Source organism: Mustela nigripes, chromosome 18, assembly GCF_022355385.1.
Source record: "Mustela nigripes isolate SB6536 chromosome 18, MUSNIG.SB6536, whole genome shotgun sequence".
Lineage (NCBI taxonomy): Eukaryota > Metazoa > Chordata > Mammalia > Carnivora > Mustelidae > Mustela > Mustela nigripes.
Genome location: NC_081574.1, coordinates 799,696 through 817,085, shown reverse-complemented (window position 1 = coordinate 817,085; position 17,390 = coordinate 799,696). Strand labels below are relative to the sequence as shown.

General features: G+C 52.3%; 1 protein-coding gene across 1 annotated transcript in view; it reads right to left on the bottom strand.

Moving 5' to 3' along the window:
* The window catches only part of DLGAP2 (DLG associated protein 2), a 476,914-nt gene extending 460,046 nt beyond the window's left edge, over positions 1 to 16,868 (bottom strand). The window contains exon 1 of the mRNA XM_059384133.1: positions 16,624 to 16,868. The gene's annotated coding sequence lies outside the window, so the exon portion shown is untranslated. The remainder of the gene's footprint in view (positions 1 to 16,623) is intronic.
* Positions 16,869 to 17,390: the final 522 nt, after the last annotated feature.

The window sequence follows — 17,390 nt, the reverse complement described above, 5'->3', positions numbered from 1 at the left end:
AATATTCAGAGGATAAATTTGGGTAATGAAGTCAAGACAAAAATGAAACTTTATACAAGAGCTAAAATGACTTCAAAACCCCATCATATCTGGTGGTTCCTACAATGGAGCAAAGCAGAGTCAGAGCTAGAGGATGCTGCTGCCCCGGTCACAGGCGTTCCACGGCGGCTGGGCTTCAGCGTCCCACTGGCGGACGCTCCTCCTTCACGGAAGGAGGAGCTGTGTGGCCCCCACCAGCCTTTGCCGAGGGTCTTAGAAGTCACAGGCCTGAGAACATGGCCTCTGCCCTTGTCTATGGCGCCTAAATTCCCTGATACAGCTCCCTTGTGGAATATTTCTTTTAAAATTTAGCATACTCCCCTCCAAAAGTGACTTTCGTTGAGGAAGAGAGAATTCTATAATTGACTACAATTCTACTAGTAAACCTGCAGCAAAATAAAAAACTAAGTAATCAACTGTGGTAGAGATAGTTCCATTTTTTTAATGCATTTTGATATGTATTTTAACATTTTAATATAATATACCATACGCTCATAACAGAGTCTTTAAAAAATAAGTTTTACTTAAAAAAAAAGTCTACATGAAGACCACCAGGAGCGACCACCTGACTCTACCCTGCCCTCATTTTAAATGGCTCCGGGAAGTGTCTACTTTCAATTCCGCTTTTCCCAAATCAAAGTAGTCACCACTGTTTATCTCCCCAAAGTGGCATTTTGTTACTGCCAGGTTTTTTTTTTTTTTTCCCCATCTAGGTAATATCTTACAAAAAGGAAACAAGAGTATGAACATAAGTCCTCTTGCATGATGAATGCCTCTGGTTACCTGGCAGGCCTTAAATAAGCCATCTGAATCTTTTTCTAGGAGACAGCCCATGGATGGAGACAGCCTGACACAGCATGGAGCCGACACTGGGCCGAGCCTCGCATGTGCCAAGTGTTGATTCTTTGGCAAGTGGGTTCCAAAGGCATGTGCTTCTCCTTCTGAGTGTAATCGTCCACGAGTTATTAGCTTGCCCCTGAGACCCACACTGCCCCTCAATGCAGATACAATATTTTCTCCACTAGTATCCCAGATTACTGCTCCCACCCTTAACCAGATCCAGAAAATACTATTAGCAAAGATACTGCAAAGATACTTTTTTAAAATAAAGAGAATGTAGAAATGTGAAGACCAAAAAGAGTCAAAGAATGGAAAGAAAAAAAATTAGTTTTAAAATATTTTTTCTTATTTTGGGAAAACATTTATGAAACTTTTTGAATTATGAACATAACACACTTCAAGTATGGTTTTTCAATCTACTAGTTGAGTTCTATCTCCAAAGGATTAAAGTAAAAAGCAACAGGATCACGTTTATGTGAAAGGCGCGCTGCATCCAACGTAGCCGACTCCCTCCCGCCGCAGGACGCCTCCCCCCCACCTGCCAGGCATCCTGCCCCTCCACAAGGTGGGAAGCAAGTCCCACTGTCGTCTGCTCTTCGGAAGTCTGTCTTCCGGCACAATCTAGAGGTCAGCGGGCATTTTCCTGTCATTGTGATTAGGACTGGAAAGCTCAGCAGAGTCTCTGGGATTGTTCACTCTTGCTGAGGCTGGAACATCTTTGCTCACTATTCCTTCTCTCTCTGACACTGTGGATGATATCCACGTCAGGACATGTGGCTGCATTTCCAGTCTTACAAAGTTCCTAGTGCAGTGGGCAGCCTGCACACAGAATATATTCAACAAGGCATGAATGAATAGAATTGAACCAGTAAGGAAAAAAACACACTATTAGTAATTTTTTCTTGAAATACTAATTTATCCTACCATGAATCAGAAACTTCATAACAAGTAGCAATGGCTAACACGATTACTGAGCTCTTACTAGGTGAGGGAATCTGTGAGGGGTACCCATGGATTAACATTAATATTATCTATATTCCTATGAGATGCATGTTATTGCTATTATTAAAATGGTCATTATAATTATTTCAAGAACTAGCAAACACTAAAAAATGAAGCAGGTTCAAACCTTATTATTCCAATTAAGAAAACAAGTGCTGTAATATATTAATGCAAATTTAATTAAATTTTATAATCATCTGAACAAAGTTTTATTTTAAAAAGCTTAATATAGCAAACATAATATCTATGTATACAAACTGAAGTAATATAATTTCATATTGCTAAATTATCAAGATATAAACAAAAACATTCTTGATCTAGGTATTTAGAATTTCAGTCATACATTATCCCCTTAAGGTAATACTTAACACAATATACATCCAGAAATATAAAATACCGGTCCATCTTTCAGAGTGCTGCATAAGTGGACAGGACCTAAAATAAAGTTGCCACGTAGGAGTTATATTTTTCAAACTCGATAATATTATCATCTGTCATTGGTCACTGGAACTGTGGGTCCCTGATGCATGGTGAGCTAAACAAGCACCCACTTCCAGGGGCCTTTATCAAGCAACCAGTATGTGATCAGCACCAAGGACAGAACTCAGTGGACCTGACCTTTCTCTTCAGCCTTAACGTTTCATAGGCAACAAGGAGTTACCACCTCCTTAGTATCTACCTCACTCTGAGCACGCTGCCCCACAACTGATGGTGATTTCCCTAGCATGACGAGTCCACCTTCCTAAACACACCCTTCATGAGAGCCCTACATGGATAGCGGCCATATGAGCTTTATAGGGCTTGAGGAAGGAGGTAGCCCCAGGGGAGGACAGCTCTGCTTCCCTCAGATCAGGCATTTGCCTCATTAGTTGATAAACTTTATGAAGTATTCACCACATGCCGAACGGCAAGCTCAGCATCTGGTGGAAAACAAAGCTACAAGAAGCTCGAACACGGACATCCACACCTCCAACATCCAGGTGCCACGCTGCCATAAGGAAGTGCTCAAGGCCACATGGTAATAAGGTGCAGAAACTGAATCCTGCTCTGGCCATTGTCATGCACTCAAGCTCAAAACGCATGTTCTTAACCAGTCTCTCTCCCCTAGACCCCGTTTACCCACCTATAAACCCAGAATGATAACAATAACGCAGCATGGACAGTATTAACAGTAATGCGGTAAGAGAGGACGCACACACGCATACGTGAAACTGTCGTTGAACCACCTCCCAGACCTCCACGGCACCAGCCAGCAGTGAACGCCTTCTCCGTGGTCTTTCAGCTTCAACTGACTTCTCTCAACTCTGGTATAAAACTGCCAACTGAACTTGAAAGTCCAATCGAAAACTATTCCCTGTGTGAAACGGTCACCGATCTTCAGACCCAGATTAAACTGACTTCATGTCCCATGTCTCTGTTGCACTGTGTTTGGACTTTGTTAGGAACACTTTCTTGCTTGCTCTGTATGGCTATTTATGTCTATGACTATCTTCCCAACTAGATTATAAACTCATTCAACATATGAATCATATTTTAATTGTCTCTGTATCTCCATCATCTAGGAGGATTCCAAATTCAGACTCATAGTAAATGTTCAAAAAACAAATGCATAACTATTAGAACTTATACCCTTGTTGGGGATTCTAGCTATATGAATAAAATCACAAATAATGGAATACAGTAGCTTATAAAGGACAAATGAGGGTTTAACATACTGTTACTCAGTAGGTGATAACTTTTGCTAGCCTGATTTTATACCTTTTGAAACAGTTTCAATAATCTAGAAGAAACTGAAGCATTACTACTTCTTAGATTTATAGATAGATAGATAGATAGATAGATATATTCAAATAGTACTTGAGAGAATGAAAAAAACAAGTCACAAACTCAGAAAAAATATTTGCAAAACATGAATCTCATGAAGGACTGATATCAAAAGAATTCTTAAAACTCAACAAGAAATGAAAAACCCAATTCAGAAATGTACAAAAGACCTGAACAGACACCTCACCAAAGAATGCATACAGATGGCAAATAAGCATATGAAAAGATGCCAACATCAGACATACAGCTACTTTGGAAGACGGCCTGGTAGTTTCTTGCAAAGCCAAGCATACTCTTGCCACAGGATCCAGCAATTACACTCCCTGGTATTTACCCAAACGAGCTAAAAACTTATGTCCACAAAATACCAGCACACAAATGTTTGTAGCAGCTTTATTTACAATTGCCAAAACCTGGAAACAACTAGGATGTCCTTCAGTAGGTGACTGTGTAAGTAAGTGGGGTCCATCCAGACAACGGATATTGTTCAACACTCGAGAGAAATGAGCTATCAAGCCACGAAAAGAGATGGAGGAACTATGAATGCACATCACAAAGTGAAAGAAGCCAGTGTGAAAGGCTCCACACTGTGTGATTCCCACTCTACGGCCTTCTGGAAAAGGCAGACTACGCAGGCAGAAAAAGATCGGTCGGTGGTTGTCGGGCTGGGGAAGGGAGGGGTGCACAGGCAGAGCATGCAGGGTTTTTAGGGCAGTGGGACTGCTCTGTGATACGGTAGTGGTGGATATGTGTCTTCATATATTTGTCCAAACCCATGGGATGAGAGACACCAAGGGTGACCCTGCTGTAAACTATGGACTTTAGTCAATAATAACGTAGCAGTGTTGGTTCACCAACTGTAACAAAACATCCCACACCAAAGCAAGATGTTAAAACAGGGAAAACTGGGGGTGTGGGGGTGGAGACAGGTGGAAACCTGGCTCTTTCTGCTCAGTCTTTCCATAAATTTAAAACTGCTCTTGAAAATACTCTATTAATTTAAAAAAAAAAAACAATGCTGGCTGCTTATTAACATTATTAATAGTATTCTAGAGGAAAGATGTCTGGAGCAGGAGAAATTGTGAGCCAGTGTGTGGAGGGGCCTGGCAAGGTGGGAACCTTGAATCCTCCCCATTTCAAAGTCCAGGAGAAGGTGCACAGAGAATCGCCTGCCCAAGGACCCAGTGGATTCAAATCCAGCCCTTGAAGCGAGAACAGCCAGGAAGAAGGCTACTGGACTTAGAAATGAGTCCGCTGCATGGGGGAGCTGGGGAAACAGCCACAGGCCTGCTTTCATTATGTGGGAAGAACTGCCCACGAGGGTGCACCCCATGCTCGCCCTTTGTGGACAAGGCAGCTTTGATCCAGTAAATCCTGTGGAGACAGCTAAGTAGCCACTGTGTGAGGCCAACGTCTCCACAGGAACAGTTGAACAAATATCTTGAAGGTTCCATGAGGCCAATTTTAGTACAAAACTTAGATGTGGAATGCTGGCAGATTGCCCCATAAAAGCTGCACCACAATTGTCAGTCTAAAAACTCCTGAGTGTGCACCCTCGTGAGCCTCGTGTGAGCGTGCAAGCCTCTATCACTGCTATGGTCATACCGTGGAGAACTGGAAGGGGCCTGAGACGGAGGGCGTGTGTATCAGATACCGCAAGCCTGGGAAAAAGTGGAGCCAAGGGCTGAATTTGGACCCAATGACCTTCTGCCAAAAGTGTCACATTGCAGTGACCCTCAGAATCCACAGTGTGACTCTCTGTAACAGCAAAGGTTGACCCCGCCCCACACAACCACTCAGCTCCGAAAAGTCATGGAGGTAGCATCACGACTGCGTCCTAAGACCAGTTCTTACTGAGTGTGATGGGCAGGACATACCCCCCAAATTCATGTGAGGTCTGAACCCCCTAGTATCCTATAATGTGCCCTTACCTGCAGACAGGTGTTTGCAGACAGAACGGTTAAGACGAGCTCACACTGCAGTCAGGAGGACCCCTACCAGCCACCGGTGTCCTCATAGAAAGGGGCAATTCAGACACTGATGCACAGAGTAAAGGTGAAGGCAGGGGTGAGGCGATGCCTCACACACCAAGGATGCCAGCAAACCCCCGGAACCAGCCTTCACAAGGAGCTCACCACCCACCCCCCACCCTGACACCCTGATCTTGGCCTTCAAGCCTCCGGAATCGGAGGTAAGAGAATCTGTTGTCCACGCCCGGGACAGCGGGGCTTTGCCACGGCCCTCCTGGGAGAAGAGCACAGAAAGGAGTGAGGCTGCTCACAGTGAAGATGAGCTACATTTCCCCAAATCTGCAAACTGCTAGGAAGGAGGCGACAGTTTCTAACGTGCATGGGGCCTGAAAACTGCAGACAGGTCAAGACAAGGAGCACACGTGGCTCTTGACTTCCTCCCCGGCGGGAAGGCTTGCTGGCCTGCTGGAGGTACGGGCATCAGTTCCCCTTCCCAGGACGGCCTGGCGGCTGCTCTCCCCACACAGTGCAGCAACCCTGGGTTCTCCAGGCCGCTTGCACATTTTCGAGAGAGCACTTCTGTCTGCAGGAAGCACTTTCCTGTTGGTGAGGCACTCTTCTGACCCGCCCTCAAACCGCACTCTCTCTGGGTGACCCCTCCACAGACATGATGCAGGACTCAGGACTCAGCCCCAGACCTTCGTTGTGGGCACTGTAACAAAGGACAGTCCCCATGGGGCCAGGGACGAGCCTTCCACAGGTGCTCAGGCACTGCCTCTGGAAAGCACTGGCAAAATTCAGCTGCAGCTAAACTGAGCTGTTCCGTGGCCGATGTGCGTGAAGAGCACGGGCAGGAGCTCACCAGCTCTGCTACATCTCCCGCGGCCCTCTGACTCGCCTGTGTGCAGAGCTTCTGGTGTCCAAACCCCACCAGAGGTGAGCCGGCAACAGGAGGACGATGGGCAGGAGACCACATGGCTGGGTCACAGGTGCAGCAAACCCACAGGACTGTGGCTCCCACAGGAAACCGGCCCATGGCCTCCAGCACGTGCCAGGGGGTGGCTCCACACACACGAGCCACACCGACAGTGCCTGTGCCTCCACTCCCATACACACCCAGCTGAGATGGCCCAAACTTTCAAAGCAACCTGACTGATGAACAAGGCTGGAGACCCTCCCAATGCACTGCATGGCCCAATCATTGGAGTAAAGGGTCTCGTCTCTTTGCCATGCCCACCAGGACCCACGGCCTTTGTAGAAAGCAGCACATGGGAAACCCTGGGTGTTGTCCTAACAGAATGAAGCAGTTCAGCAGTGAGGACCATCACCAGGGAGAGACTGTCAGGCAGAGGCAGAGGATGACAGCTGCTCTTTGACACAGACAAGGATGTGCTTGGTCTCCGGGTGCCCCAATGCCCAGCTGCAGGGTGAAGGCTCCCGGGGCATCGAGCACAAGCTGTCAAGTGCAACTTGCCCTTCTGAGTCCATGCAGGACCCCAGTGACCACCAGCGGTTCACTGGAGGCTGTGGTCCCTTCACGCTAGGGCACTGATTTCTCTCGGATGCAACTATACCGAGCTAATGTAATCCCAACGAATAAACCAGAGGCCATGTCAAAACTCACCCCATGCCTTAATCGTCTGATTACCAGAAAGACAAATGCTGGGAACCTCCCTCCTTTCCCGAAAGCAGGAGGCCTGCTGCCCATTTCCGACAGGGTCACCAGCATGTCCACTATGCTGCTCCACATGGCAGCTCATTCCAGCAAAGGGAGTCAGGGGCAGGCACCCACCCAGGCTTCCTCGTGGCAAGAGAGCCAAGACAGATGGACCAGGGGCCAGGAACTGCAGCCTGGCCCAGACTGGGAGGGTCTCATCCACCCCATGTTTCTGAAGTTCAGCCGGCAGATTGTGGTCAAACAGTGACCATGCTATGCCCCCAGCAATGCTGCACTGCACACTGCCTGTGATGGTGAACCCTGACCACGCATCTGCTGTGGTCTGTCCTCTGAAGAGCAAAACATGAGCACTGGGTGTGGCCGACGGATAGGATGTTCTATGTGCTTGGATGGAAAAGGGCCTCGGGAAACAGTGGTGGGTCTCAGAATTTGTAATGCCGTGCGCTGAGCCCATGTCTCAGACTATGGGAGCCACGCATCCAGGGAAATTTCAAAGTCCGGGATCCACAGACTGCACGGCGGCCCACCCAGTGCGCCAACCGTGTTCTCCACACACCCAGCCCAGGGCCTACCACCTTCTTCAAGAAGGAAGACACAGGGGGTTAAAGCCGCTGCCTTCGGCTCCGGTCATGATCTCAGGGTCCTGGGATCGAGCCCCGCATCGGGCTCTCTGCTCGGCAGGGAGCCTGCTTCCTCCTCTCTCTCTCTCTCTGCCTCTCTGCCTACTTGTGATCTCTCTGTCAAATAAATAAATAAAATCTTTAAAAAAAAAAAAGAAGAAGTAAGACATAAAAGCTGTTTGTCGGGGAGACAACGAACAAAAAGATCTCCTGGACAGTGAGAGTAAGAACTCGAGGTACTAACTTAGGGTCCGGGTGTCATTCTCTTAAATTCTGAGCACAGGAGCTGGTCCTCACTTATCCTTCAGTCACATACCCAGGTCTGTGTTTTTAACACTGGCATGAAAATATCTTTATCCTAGTAATTTCTATAAACAAAGGTCTCATACCCTCCGTGCTCAACAGAGAAATACCCTTTAACATGATGCTTCCTCTATTGCACTGGCTATAAAACTGTACAATTTCACACAATTCAATAAGGCAGATGATTTGGATATTTTTTTAAAATATCCAGTATGGCTTTTAAACATTTCAAAATTTATGATAACTTTAAAAAAGGAATGTGAATTCATACATCCCAAAGGCAGGAGAGAAAAATGATCTCAGATATTTTTCTAGGGTTTCTGTTAGAGAACTGTTTGGGAAGGTTGAAAACCCACCTTGAACTGGATATCATATTACTTAATTAAAAATCATGGCTTTGTAACTGGCGTCGACTGTGGACTTCTTCCTCCATAGGTTAAGAGCCTTTCTGCAATGATGATCCTGATGATATGAACTCAGAGGTCCAAGAGGAGAGTGGTAAGCAGTGGGACAGAATGACAAACCCTAAGGTGCACAGAGACACTCCCTAATTTAATTAGTAGCGTGACAGCACATTCCCCCGGAGATGATCACCAGTCGGCCAGTGAAGGACACCTCCAGACAGCACACCGTGTGCCAGTGCACACATGGCTTTTGAACTTGCTGCCAGGAGAAGCACATGGGTTTGCACTTCCAGCACATGCCTAGCACACATAAGTCCCCCTACGTGTGTGAGAAGAGAAGCCATGATTATCTGCTCCCGAGGAACCTGCTGGTGTGGACGGTGTGTTCTGAGCACATTCAGTGAGAATCCTGCCTCTCCGATACGGCACGAGGATTAGAGTATTTGTTGGATGGGAGAGGTCACCAGGAGGAGGGCAAGGGGAAGTGACATCGCGCACCTGCCCGGCACACACTGGGTACCCAGCTGACAGAGGCAGGAGTGTGCGAGGCTGGGGCCACCCTGGAAGGGTCCTCGGAAGTCCTGCAGGGAGCAGAGCAAACGTCCCAATGCCAGGAGCAGTGCTAGTAAGGTTCCGCAGCTCAGCTCCGGAGTGTCCCTACGTTTGAGGACACACGCGCAGAGATTTCAGGATGTCAGGAGGACACTGAGCAAACCGGCCTGGGATGCGCACGGCAACAAACACTTCACAATTCCATGGATGAAGACTGCAGGGACGGCGAGTCGTTTCCTCTCAACAGGGCCCCACACCCGCCAGGCTCGCGTCCAGGGAAGGGAGCGGAGGACGGAGCGAAGGCGGCACAGGCGTCGCACCGCCCCCTCGACCCCGCCACGGACGGCTCTTCAGTCGGAGCCCCTGCGCCAACGCCCTGGGCTACAGGTCCTGAACGGCAAAGATGGGGCGCTGAGGACCCGGCCCCTGGCCCACGTGCGTCACAGCAGCCACTCCTCCGCCAGCACTCACACAGCACGGACAGGTGGGCGTCCCACATGCCAGCGACGACACACCGCCCCGCTGGGTCTGCCCGAGGCCCCTGTGCCCACATGCCTGTCACCCCATCAGGCTTCTGGAACCCCATCAGAGAACACTCTGCAAGGGGCGCCTGGGTGGCTCAGTGGGTTAAAGCCTCTGCCTTCGGCTCAGGTCACGATCCCGGGGTCCTGGGATCAAGTCCCGCATCGGGCTCTCTGCTCAGTGAGGACTTCGCTTCTCCCTCTCCCTCTGCTGCTTCCCCTGCTCGTGCTTCCGCCCTAACAAATACATAAAACCTTAAAAAAGAAAGGAAAAGCACACTGCTTCTTTGAAGAGTCCCTTTCTTGGCTAAACGAGTGGGTGAGCGAGGTCAGGTGTGCCGCTATAGGCGCGAATACGGAAGCTGAGTGAGGAAAACACACCCACGCCCCATACACACGACGCACACGCCTGGGGCCTGTGTGCCCCACGCCACCCCAGCAAGCCGGGCGGGAGGCCGAGATGCATTCAAGAAGGGTGACGTTCACAGCGGAGCAGACGCGAAGGCAGCGGGAGAAGGGACGAGGGAAGCGAGGCGCGGGGCGGAGAGGACGGGAGGCTCGTGGCTCTGTTGGCAGGACGAACGGAAGCAGGAAGGGATCCAGAGAGCCCCTGCTGCTGGGCCATCCAGGGGCACATGTTCTGCTGGGCTGAATCCTGGGCACCCTGTGCCCAGCCCGAGCGACGCCTCGCAGTCTCCAAGAGCAGCTGCAAGTGAGCCCGAGCAGCCAGGACAGGGCCCCGCCCACCTCCAGAGGAAGGGGTGTCGCCAGAGAAGCGGCCCCGGGAGGTCAAGAGCAGCAGAGCGAGCAGAAGTGGTGACTCGTGTTAGGGTTCTTCAGGCTTCAAGAAGAGTGTGGGTACTTCTCTCACCCGTGAGGAAAAGCGACCGGGGGCACGCAGCTTGCTGATGGAGCTCAACAAGACGACGGCAGTGTAACCACGCCAAAGCGGGTGGCAGACGGCTGCTCGTCACCCTCCCCACCCCTGCTCTGCAGCCGGGCCCAGAGAGTGGGAAAGCCGGGCCACACGCTGCCAGCCCAAGGCACCCAGAGGAAGGCGCAGTGCCTCACTCTCGGGCCCATGGTGGAGCTCACAGTGGGAACAACGTCCCCACCCAGGGTCCCGGCTGCAAGGCACCGTCTGCCGAAGTGGTCGGGTTTTCCAGGCATCCCTCCACGTATCGGCCAAATCGGAAAGGGGCACTCACGGGGCCTCTTGGTGCCAGGCCAATGCAGTCCAACGGCACCCGGCAGGTCCTGGCCTTGGCAGCGATGACACACAGACACCCACCGTGGCCTGTCAGGAGCAGCCGAGCGTCCCCCCAGCCCTCCCCAGACGGACAAACTCCTTCACCCAACCTCAGCTGGGCGTGGTGAAAGACCCACCTTCCCCTCCATGTCCTTTTCCGTGAATGAAGGGTAATTAGAAGAAGAAGAAGAGACCCGTGCCTTTCTCAGCAGCTCTGTGCTGGGGATGTGAGGAACCGCGGGACGGACCAGGGTCAGCCGCCCCTCCCGCCGCCTCCTTAGCTCTGCAGGGACACGTGCCCCAAGGCCAAGTCTTCCCTGCAGATTTCCGGGGAGCTCGCTGGCAGCGACCAGCCCAGGAGGGGTCACTGCTGACACTGGTGTGGGACATCCGCACGCCTCCTGTGCTCCATGGAGCTTCTAGGGCCCCCGGGGCTGGGCCAGGCCATGTACTGCTGGGACGTCTCCGCTTACAGGCTCGTTTCGGCAGGGTGCTTTCTCTTGCCCGTCATCTACCGCCAGTGCATGAGGAAGGAGAAAGCTCTGTCCCCACGAGCCCTGACACCACCTCCTCCCCCAAAGCAAGGGGACAAGCTGCCAGAAGGAGCAGGGAAGGACTGTGCTCATCTACAATCAGCTTAGATGCAAACAGCAGGGCCAGGTAATGAGAACGAAGTCCCAGAACCAGCACACTTTCCTCAAGTGACTTCAGGGAGCAGCTTTAGGATTTGTGAAGAATATGGGAGAACACGCAGCATCAGGAAGAGGCTTTCAAGTGCAGGAAGAAAACACTCGCAAAACTCAATGTGTTCACTGTACTTCGACTGGAAACCCTTGCCTCCCTCCTGTGGCTACAACTGTGTGTGTGTCTGTGTGTCTGTGCATCCGTGTGCGTGTCCACGTGGCGGGGTCCTTCTGGCAGCGGCCACTCGCCCGAGGCCACGTCTTCCCTCAACACACGTCCTGGCTCCCACTGATCCTACGTGAGAACACAGGCAGGGTTGTGGGTGGTGCCTCGGGGCAGCACTTGGCACTAACCAAGCACAGACTATGGGAGAGCTGGGGAAGAGCTGGCCACTCTCGTGTTTATTGTATTTACCAGACGCAGAAACCTCTTAAATGTCATGCTCCCCACACGCCATATCGCCACATGAACAGTGCTATGTCTAACAAGAGACGAGCCCTCAGTGGAGGTAAAATAAACCCATGTGGAGAGAACAGGGCTCTGAGTCTCGCCGATATGTCCCACCATTCTCTCCAGAAAACCAGAGTCCAAATACAAAACTCCCAGTCCTCGGCTCTCACGGTGGCGGCAGTGGCCGACAGAATGTTCTTCTCCAGAACCCTCCTTCTTGGGGCCACCACCTTGAAAGAGAAGCTTGGGGTGGCAAAAGGGTGTGGAACATGTGTGGGGAGCCAGCACCCTGGGGAGGGGCTGTGGGCAGCCACGGCCCGAGCAGGGTCCCTGCAGGCTCCACGTTCCTGTCTGTGCCCCCCCCAGGCATCTGCCCACACTCATCGCCTGCCCTTCCCAGCCAGCCAGCGCCTCCTCAAGGAGCAGGGCTGAGCCAGCATGTGGTCCGGAGACAGGAGTGAGGCTCTCTCATCGGCACAAAGCACAGGGGAGGGTGCAGAGCCCAAGTACTAGCCGCCGGGGGAAAGCACGCACGTGCGGCTTCACTGGCCTGGCCCCGAGACGCAGCATCCCCGTGGAGGGACCCCACAGGCTCTCTCACCTGTGGCAGCCAAGGAGCACCGACTTACTGGAGAGCCTGAGCTGAAGGGGATGGAGCTGGCCTCGGCAACCATGTGCTCACAGCCAGCGTCCTGTCCTCAGGCCCCACTTGTCCTTGTCTGTTCTGAGAATACTGAGGGGCAGTGTCTGGGTGGCCTGGGTCAAGATCTGGAGGCAGGACACCCAGAAAGACAGGGAGGCCGCGTCAGAGCTGTCCACCCACTGCGGACGGGACAGATGGTAAGGGGAACACGTGACAAGCTCACCTTCGCGACCTCACAGTGAGACGCTGGCATGGGGCATGACACGGACGTGTGGAGCCCACGGCCGGGACGCTAGGGCAGGCGAAGCAAGGGACAGGTGCACGTCTCACAGATCACCTGAGAAGAGCAAAGCAGATGGGCAGGTGGGGTCGGAGCTCAGCACGGCCCCAGCAGGACCTGTTGGGGTCAGTGTCCTTCCTCTACCTCCTGCCGCTGTGGACAGCAGCTGCCTCAAGCCAGCGGGGCTGCAGCTGTCCTGGCTGTGGGCACCCCGCACAACCGTGTGCAGCCTGGAGACAAGGGGGCACACAGGCAGGGTGAGTGTCCTTCTGCACTCGATCCTCAGTGGGAGCCAACCAACAGATCAGGCCCTGAGCAATCACGGCGCCAGATACCACCAGCATGCGACACCCCGTGGGAGCCTCCGAGGCAGCTGGGAGACGGCTGCTGAGCCAGTCTGCCTCCTCTGGGGTCTCAGGAAGGAACTCTGCAAGGTGCCACCCTGCCCTCTGATGGGCCAGAAGGACGGCTGGTGAGCTGCAAAAGCACAGAACTCAGGAGGGCTCCCCGGGGATGCTCGGAGCCCACCCTCTGGACTCACAGCCCCGCAGAGTGCTCAGGAACGCGGACGCCAAGTCTCAGCATGCGGAGAGCCAGGATGGAGGCCGAGGGACAGGACGAATGTGCACATGGCTCTGCGTGTCTGCAAGGCCATCCGATGGGAGAAGGCAGACACAGAGTCTTCCAGACACAGAATGACCCCACCAGCCCTCAAGAGCTCCAGGCCATCCCTCAGGCCCAAAGCACAGCCTTCGGGAGCCCGCTCTCCTCCCACTAAACTCAGAAGCAAACTACTTTGTACACTCTGGTAAATGGCAGAAACACACGATTCCGCCAAAATAGGTTGCTTCTGGTCCCTGCTGAATGCGGTGCCTTTTTTATCAAGTCTACGTGGACCAGAAGGCCATTTCACAATAACTTGCCTCTAAATAGAAATGTTGACTTTTCTCCTGATGCTAGTCAGATGAAGAATGCTAATTTTACTACCAGTTATTATCTTGAAATAATTATAAATAAGATAATGAACCCATGACCAAATTTCTGGCAACTGCAGGTTTTTTAAAATAACTTAATGAGTCAGTTTCAGACACAAACCTTGCTGAATGCTGGGAAGGTGCACAGATGCCGAGAGGTGAGGAACTCTGTATTTTAAATGCAGACAGTAAATAAAGGAAGCCCCAGCTAGTGTATGGAGGGTGTTTATTCAGAAACACCCTGTACGTGCTGGACACCGGATCAGAAAGGCATGCTGTGGGGAGGTGTCTGGCTTTATCTCCAGACCCACACCCTGAGGAAACTGTGAACGCACAGCACCCTTGGGACCCTGCCTTCTGTAGCTCCCATGCTCCGTGCATCGCTCCCCAAGCCCTCCCGCTCCGCGGCCCCGGGGGCGGAGTCTCCGCATCAGCTGTGTGTGTGATTGTATGTGCACGCGCACGCACGTGCGTGGTCATTTCGTTCCTCCTAACAAGCACCGTGCCGCTGCAGCACTCGGGGGCCAACGGGAGCCAGGAGACGCTCTCTCGGAACTGGCTCCATAGTTGGCAGAGCTCAGGGTCCATGTGGGGAGAGCGTGCTGAGAGTTCCCACTTGGGCTACATCAACACTGTATTTTTTGGAGAATGTCAGCAAAAGCCACTAATGTAAAGACTCACTCATTTAAGAAAATGCTGGTATCATTTAAGCAAAAATGACATTGCTTCAGAAAAACAAAACGGCGCTCCAACGTTACTAGTGCTGGTTTCGTAGAATGAGCGTGGACAAGTAAAGCCTGTCTGCCAGATGCACCGGAGCCTCCCCCGGCTTCCGGGGCTGACTGGGGACGAGCAATGCTGTCGCCCCAGAGCGCTGTGTGTTTGTCTCGCAGTGACAGGTTTCCAATCTGAACACTGCCTGACCACTTATTTTTAGGTTATTCACTTTGGCTTTAGCCATAAATAAATTGAAGGAAGTTGTTTAAAAATGCAGGATTCATTGCTTGCAAACAGCTCTCAGATTCAGCGCTGCGGGTGGAAGAGAATAAGGCTGCCACCAGGCAGGCGTCTGCTCTCCCTGGCCTGAGACCTCCCCACACGTGCGGGCTTTCTCTGGGAGACCCCCAGGGGGCACGCCTGGCCGTGTCGGGGGAGCATGCCACGCTGCGAACAAGCCCCCATGTAGGGAAGGGCGTTCGTGATGAGTGGTCCTGGGTGAGCACCTGTTGCTAAGTACAGCGTGAGTCACAAAAGACAGGAAAGTCCCACTGACTTGTTCTATTTTCTGATCAAATTAAAGGCCACAGAATATTCCACTGTAAGGCTAAGACCGCCTGTGGAGATGCGGCTGAGCTCTGGGGACAGAATCATGAATGAAACAGTCAATATTCGCCTACATATGGGCAAACCAATAAATCCTGTGGATCCACAGAACACCCACATCTAAGGCGTCTTGGGCATTCGTAACAGGAACTTTTAAAACCAGCTACTACGTAGACGCCGGAGTTAACGCTACAACCCCTTTACTGACACTCCTGTTCACCGGACCGGGGCGAGCCCTACTCTGCAGAAGCGGGCACATTTTTGCACAAGATAAAGCAAATTAAAAAAAAAAAAAAAAGAATAAGAGAAACGCCGGCAAAGCAAGACAAGCAGCCTGAGAAGCAGCCCCTGAGGAACGGCTCGTGCCCCCGTTCAATGCACCTCGTCCCTAGCTACAAAGTTCCCTCCCATAAGGCCCCCATGGGGGTCAGAGCTGGAGGCCCCAGCCTCCCTGGGCGCCTCCATAGAATGTGTGCTGCACAGCCTCATGGAGACCGTGTACCTCTGTCAGCCCCGATGGAGCAGAGGACAGCGACGTGCCCGGCACGAAGCGCTGGAGTCTCCTGCCTTTGAAGAGGCTTCAGTTTTCATGGCACCCAGGGCAGCTGCCTACCACCTCCGCCAGAAGCTTCCTCCTTGTCTTCCAGCCCCTCCAGTGCAGCTGATCAGCAGCACTCAACACCCTGCGCTCAGCATCACAAAGGAAGCTCCTCCACGGGCTTCTCCCTCTCCCCGGCTTGCATATCAGAACATGGGTTTTGATAACTGCGGTCCCTGGATCTCCTCCTTCCCGCTGGGAGGCTGGCGGCAGCAGCCTTGCTGCTGCGTCTTTGCTGAAACAAGCGGGAGCGACCAGAATAGTTCCTGCATTACAAGCCGCTCCGGTATTCAGTCATGATCGGAATAATGGTTAAGTGGCGACTGAACTCGTGCTCGCAGAGTCACGGCAGCGAAGCTGTGCACTGCGAGGGGAGACTGGTCCCTCCAGTCCTCCACAGCAATTCAGATGCCCCCTGGATGGCAGCGACTCTGCCCCCAGCTGCTGCCCCAGCGTCCATCAGGGGAGGAGTATTGGACTTAGAAAGGCAGTGCAGCCCATGGCTGGGAGGGAGGGCAGCACAGCCCACGGTGCAAAGTACGGAGAGGCAAGCTGCTCCCAGAGGTGGGCCGGTGGGGCTCATTGCCGCGGCGATCTACTGATGCCACCACATCCAAGCAAGCACACACCGAGGCAGGAAAAGTCAGAAATGAGTCATTCTGCACTTACCGAGGCAGGAGTCCTGCTGCCCTGCAGGCAGCATCCAAAGGCGGAGAGCAGGCGGCTTCCCAGCCGACAGGGAGACGTGCGCTCCGAGAGAGGTCCGAAATCGCTGCCCCGGGAGAAGGCCAGGGCCGATGGAGCGCACGCCTGAGGAGCCGGCCGGCCACAGAGCCCTGGCACACAAGTGCACTGCAGCGCGCTAGCAGAGGCTCGCGATGCATGTCCCATATATTCAAGCACACCGGAAAACATGGATCTGGAATGCACTCCGTGTGGACGTGGGGGCCGCCTGGCACTGAGCTGGAGAGGGAGGCTCTCTCCTTGTAATGGAATTAGCCATGGAGACGGATGCCTTAATTCCGTGCACTGCTGTCCCCTAGGACATCAATTACAGAAAGCAGGTGCCTCTACCTCCTGTTTCTTCAGATAAATGTCTATAATCTCATTTCACAAATGATCCCTATTTAGACAGGAGCCACCTATTGTGATGATATCATTTGCTCTAGTAGCCATAAATGGACAACTTCCTAGGGAGCGTCACGGCTCTGGCGACACGGGTCTTTATAAACGTGAGTGTGCGTGGCGTTCAGAGGCCCGTCCGCCAGGCAGCCTCTACTCTTGATGCAGAGAGCTCCCCAGCATTTGAAAACTTACAGCAGGACAGGAGGGCCCTCCCCTCAGATAGCTCATGTGGCCTTCAGGCACCTCCTCCCAGGGGACAGTGCCAGCCCCAGCAGGGACAGGAGGGGTCAGCATGGCAGGGGACCCACAGG